The following is a 6,688-nucleotide window of genomic DNA, read 5'->3' on the forward strand; positions in this document are numbered from 1 at the left end:
TAAATGCTATAGAAAAATTCTAGAGATTTTTAGAAATTTTTAGAGTATTCTTATGTAATTTTTGGAGTTCGTTTGGTATTTTTACCAAGAGAAAGAAGTTTAAAAAAAAAGGAAAAAAATGTTGAAGCCGGGTTTTGAACCCACGACCTCGACTTGGCCCGAGTCTTAACCGAATCCAACCAGCCAACTGGTCTGCGACCTGTTTGCGAACATATATGGGATAAAATATATATAAGCAGTATTTAGGAAAGTTTAAATAAATTGGAAATAAAAAGTGCGCAGCTAAGGGAATCGAAGCTGCGACCTGGGATTTGGTTAAAGCCGAGTTGACCAAGTGTGCTAGCGATCGTTTGTTATTAAAGAAGGAGAAAAATTCTATTTAAGCAGTAGTTAGGAAACAGAGAATAAATAGGAAATAAAATGGTTGCAGCCGAGACTCAAACCCACAAACCGAGTTTTAAACGGAACGCAGCCAACCAAGTGTTCCACGGGAGTTTTATTAATCAAGTATGGAATAAATGTATATAAGCTATAGTTGGAAATGAAAATAACCTTAAGTATAAGATTTAAATCTTTTTCCTAAAACCTAAAAATTTCTCTCAAAATTCCTCCTCTCATGCTCGCGACGGCGCGCGGCGGTGCTCTCGGGCGAAAGAGGCGACGGAACTAGGGATCATCTCCGGCGCCGACCAGGGTTTCCGAGAGGTTTTCTTCACCTCCTTGAGGTTGGCTCGTCGAGGGGAGCACGCGGGCACAGAAGGATCGCCGGATTTGAAGCTTCACCCGAATCCTAGATTTCTCCCTTTCGGTTGTAAGTCCTAAAAGCAAGGGTAAGTCGCTACTCACCTGCAGTAGGATAGTTCCGAATTCCTTTTCCTTTTGTTCCGAATTTTTCTGTGCGGATGGTAGGGTTAGGGTGTGCTGCCGTGAGTTTCCCGAATTGGATTTGGTGTTTCCTTGTTTCTCTTGATTTTTTTTGAAGCATGCTGTGAAGTTGTTGCTTGTTTGTGAATAAGATTGTACTCGGTTTTCCTTTGGGATTTACTGATGCGAGATGAAGATTCGTTGAGGTGCTTTTGGAAACGTCGGATTTCTGGATTTCACCATTTGATCAATACATTATGCTGTTGAAGGAGCTCGATTTCCACTGGAATGTTCTTGATGTGAATATTGCAAGATTCAGTTGACTGTGAACGGGTTTTGATTCAATTTCTACCGTATCCTTGATGTTGTGAGTGGTTTGCAAGAAACCTGTTCGTTAATATGCTTGGCTGAATTGCAGATTGGACCGAAAGTAGGTGTTCTAAGTCTTGATCTCAAATGATTTTGTCTCTATGAATTTTTGTTGACTAATTTTCATATCTGGTAATGATGCTAGATAGTGTAAGCATAGAATAAGGAGGTTAGAGAATAATTGAGAATAGCTTTTCCTTGTGAATTCATTTGGATTTCCAAACAGTGCATGTTTCCATAAGGAATTAGTGTAGAGTTTTGATATAGCAATGGGTTGAGTATATTATCTTCTTGAGATAATACAATTCAGCTTCTTGAGATTATATAGCAATGGGTGATTATTGAGATATTATCTTCTTGCCTTAGAGCAATGGGTTAAGTATACAATTCAGCTGCTCTTTTATAGGACTCCATTTTATTATAATGATATAAAGTAGTCATACCTAGTAATAAATCTTGATTCATATCAGTACTTTGGGATTGATTATATTGCAGAATCATGTTAAGCTTATGGTATGCAGAATTTAGTAGTATAGTGCAGAGTTTGTGGTTTAGATCTTCCAGCCCATATGTTGTGCATTGAAATTCTAGACTTTCGAGCTTTAATGAACCCGAACATCCCTGTTTCCTTAAGTGTGGAGAGGAGTTTTGCTTCCTTAATAGGCAAGAACAATCTTTATAATAAGCTTGCACAACCTTTTAATAATAAGCATATAGTTTATAGTCTTTCTATTACTGCCGTGGGCATAAACAACATGCATATCACGAAGATGCAGTCCTCCACTTTTAGGGTGCAGAGTTGAAGTTTGCTACTTCCTTAATGAGCAAGAATAGTTCTTTAATTTAAAGCATGTGTTTCATTAAATCTTTTTAGAAGATTATAAGTAGTTATAAGTAAAGAATGGACCAAGGTCTTGATAGGATCTCTAAATTTCAGAATTTGGGATCAGCAGCACGCCAAGTGCTCGAAGAAATGCCGAGGCATTCTATAATAAAAGAATTAGAAGATAAGAAACATTTTTAGTTCTTTCCTTGCTTGTGGAAATTTCCGGTGTAGATTAAGAGGTTTCAAGTATATTCCTTTGTAGATTTGTGAGGTTCTGTTAGGTTAAAGATGTTCTTTACATGATATGATAAGTTTTGAGGAAGTCTTTAGGCACGCTTTTTGATTGTGTTTGTACAGAATTGAGGAAGTCTTGCAGTTTAGAACGAGTTAGATTAATTTGTAGCATGTTAGTTTTAGATTTCATGAAAACATTTCAGTTGTAGATTTTCAGTTTTAGTTTATATATATATCTATGCAACGAATTGCCTTTTATTTCAAGTATATATAAAGTTAGATTTATCTTTAAGCTTTTAATTTCCCTTTGTTCTGCTAATAGACATTGAACACAGAATGACTTGGATTAAGTATTGGTTTATTAGGCTAATTGGAGGTTGATCCGACAGTGATTTTGGTTTATTTTATGATGAAGTAGATAGTGTAATCTCTTTAGTGCAGAAGTGTGGATGAAGGAGTGAAGATGAGCATATGTAATATGTTTTTTTGGTGGGTATCATGTATTAAGACTAAAAGATGATTTGAAGTGATGTAATGAATTTAACAGGTGAGAAGTATGTGAGTGTTTTAGATATGCAAGTAGTAACTTCAGAGTAGAAGTTTAGTTTAGAAGATGAGAAAAGAGAGTTAAATGTTAGATCAATTCTGAGCATGATTTCTACTCTTTCTAGATGACCCTAAATGTTGGTACAATATTTGTTTAATGACAAACCTTTCTTCTAGATAGGGTGATGGTTAGTTCAGATAACTCTTTATCATGACTAAAGGAGCAAGATTGTAGAATGAGTAGAGTTGAAGTTTACCTCATGTTAGCTAAATTTGTGTAGTTGTGATCCATCAATTTTATGATATTGGAATGTTACTGCACTATTGAGGTTTAATGTAGTTGCTTCACCTAACTGCTTAGGAGGTTTGGAATTATGGAACATCTAAAGTTGTAGTCTTTATTTTTAAAATACAGATAGTTTATAGAAAGCATTGTAGAACAAGGCTTTAGATTTTTTTTAAATATGCATGATTGTGTATTATCTAGTTGATTTCACTTATAGATGCATATTTAAAAATACCCTAACAGTATTTTGAGTTTAAGAAAAGTATAAGAAAGATAAAGAAAAGAAAGTAAAAGGCCAAGGCTTAAGTAGATCCCAAAGTCAAGACTTTAGGGATTTTGGCACACAAGGTGCTTATTAAAATGCCAAGGCATTATATATTAGAAGTATTAAAAGATAACAAGTATTTTACTTTTATCAGTGGCACTGTGTTGGACTCTCAGTTGTCCTTGGGTTGGGCTCCCATAGTCTTCCCTAGGTTCAGATAACCTAGTATACCCTACTAGATTCGGGACTAGCTACCTCGGGTCAAGTTAGGGATGCGCGCAAAGTAAGTACAATTGCTAGGGCCCAAGAAGAAGTTGATTATTATTTTGAAGTATTATAAGTATAAATTTTTTTTGAACAAGTAAAATAAGTTTCACATAAGTATTAAAGAATAAGTCTTTAAGCAAGTGAAATAAGATTCAGAAGGTGTTTAGAATTCAGTAAGTTTAGTTCTTTATGCTAGCATGATTGTATAGATTTACTTTACATGTTTAGCCTTTCAGTATATTTCTTTCACTAGTAGATGAGCATGAGTAGATTTCCTTTTGAGCATTCAGTTTTAGATTTCAGTATATTCTCATGCATATCGAGATTTTGTGAGTTAGATAGCGCTTACTAAGCATTTTACTTATAGATTGCATTTCCTCTTACTGTAGATACAGGAAAGGAAAAGATATAGAAATGAAGGCGACAAGGAGGTGGTCGAAGGATGTGTGATGCCAGGACTATGGAAGCCTTGGGACTAGGAAGGAGTTTCCTTTAGTTCCCTTTTTCTTTTGCTATGTTAGAAGTATTTGAGACAGTATATGTTATTTTGATGTGATTAAGACATAGTAGATGAATTGTGTTCTTGTGTGATGATTTGGGGTATTATTTTCTTTTGGATTTGACACTTATATAACTGCGTGAGAGTTTGTTATCTGTTCCAGCCGCCTGTGGCTGTGTATATAGTGTTTGTATATCAGTTTAAGGTCACCGGTACAAGGGAGACTCTGTCGAAATTTTTCGGTAGGGTTTCCATGTGGTTTTTAATCATACCGGTTAAGTAGAGTTAGTAGCTAAGTAACGGTCACTCTTAGAGAGTAGTAGTAGTAAGAAGAGTGGTCGTTACACCTTTTCCTAAACAACCTATTGTATTCTTTAGAAGTTAAATTAGGAATCGCAAACGGAACTTAACATTATTGATTCCAAATTTAACTTATCTGTTCTTAATGGTTTAGACTTGGATCGCAAGCGGAACTTAACACTATTGATCCAAATCAACCTATGTTATAAATTCAATTAAATATTGATTTTCAAAATTAGCTTCCAGGACTGCATGGCGAGGCACATGACCTTCTTCGATATGGGAGCAACCACCACCGCCTAGACAAAACCTTTTAAGGAAAGCTAATATTTAATTTCCTTAAATAACTCTAGGTTAACCAAAAAGAACAATTGAATCACAAATTTGAAAAATAAAAAAAAAGAAACACAATTTCGAAACAAATTCGAAAACTCTAGAATCATATCTCTCTTGTGTTTGGTATTTCCAAAAATAACTATACAAAGAAAACCAGTATGATGCGGAAAACAATTACTAGTTATATCTTTCTTTGTAAGCAAATAACCTCTTGATCTTCTACCGTATTCCTCTTCTTATCCCGGACGTTGTGTGGGCAACGATCTACCGAAATGAGAATCCACCTAAGCCACCTTCTTCTCCAAGCAAGATTCGGCCACCACAATTCTCCAAGAGAAGTAGAGGTCCGGCCACCACCACCAAGCTCCAAGGGATGTAAGAAACAAAACCTCCTTTCTCTCCTTCTTCTCCTAGCTAGAACCGGCCACCATCAAGAGCTCCAAGAGAGGATAAAACCAACCACTAAAGAAGAAGAGAAGAGGAGAAGGAGAACCTCTAGGGCCGGCCACACCAAGGAGAAAAAGAGAGGAAGAAAAGAAAAGAGTTGTTCACCATGAAGGCATCTCTACCCCCTCTTTTATATTCCTTAGTCTTGGCAAATAAGAAAATTTTAATAAAAACTTTCTTAATTTCTTTGCCATGAAAAAGAAAATTTAATTGATTTAAAATCAATTTACTTTTCTCAAACCATATGGCCGGTCACTTAAAATTCTCCATCAAGGAAAGTTTTTATTCACAAGAATTAAAACTTCCTAATTTGTTTCCGAAGATTTATAAAAACTTCTCCAATAATTTTTCCCTTCATGATGGTTTGTAAAAGGAAATTTTATAAATTAAAAATTTTCTTTTAAATATGTGGATAATTTACAAAGGAAAATTTTTACTAAAAAAATTAAAACTTCCTTTAAAAATATCTCTCCACAAAAAGAAATATTTTAATTAAAATTTTTCCCTTCTTAATTCCATGTGATCATGTTGACAATTGGCAAGCTTCTCATGTTGACTTAATTGGCAAGCAAACACGTGAGTTGCTTAAACAAAACTTCTCACGTTGACTTGGTTGGTAAACAAAAACGTGAGTTGCTTAAACAAAGCTTCTCACGTTGACTTGGTTGGCAAACAAAACAAAGCTTTTCACGTTGACTTGGTTGGCAAACAAAACCATGAGTTGCTTAAACAAAGCTTCTCACGTTGACTTGGTTGGCAAACAAAACCGTGAGTTGCTGTTCTGTTTAAGCAATCGGCATTTCACAGCAAGCAATTGAGAACTCGCTGTTTACATTAATCACAGCAACATGAAGCATCCTTAGATAGCAACGCCAATAACATGGACTTGAACATAGGCTTGAGTGGATACAAGATTTTTATATAGAGGTTACAATAGAGACTGAGAGGAGGAATTGGTTTTGGTCTCCCGATGAAATTAAGCTTCTCGTGTTCACCCCGAACACCCAACTTAATTTCATCAATAATAATTCATACTACTAAAGAATTATTATTGAACTACCGCACCAATCCCAAATTACGTTTTGGACTCCTTCTTATTATGAGTGTGTTAATCTCCCTGTGTTTAAGATGTCGAATGTCCACTAATTAAATGAGTTACTGACAACTCACTTAATTAATATCTTAGTTCCAAGAGTAGTACCACCCAACCTTATCGTCATGTCGGACTAAGTCCACCTACAGGGTTTAACATGACAATATTTATGAGCTACTCTTGGGGTCATTCTCAACCTAGATTATTAGGACACAGTTTCCTTCTATAATCAACAACACACACTATAAGTAATATCATTTCCCAACTTATCGGGCTTATTGATTTATCGAACTAAATCTCACCCATTGATAAATTAAAGAAATAAATATCAAATATATGTGTTTGTTATTATATTA

This window comes from Zingiber officinale, chromosome 8A (assembly GCF_018446385.1).
Source record: "Zingiber officinale cultivar Zhangliang chromosome 8A, Zo_v1.1, whole genome shotgun sequence".
Classification (NCBI taxonomy): domain Eukaryota; kingdom Viridiplantae; phylum Streptophyta; class Magnoliopsida; order Zingiberales; family Zingiberaceae; genus Zingiber; species Zingiber officinale.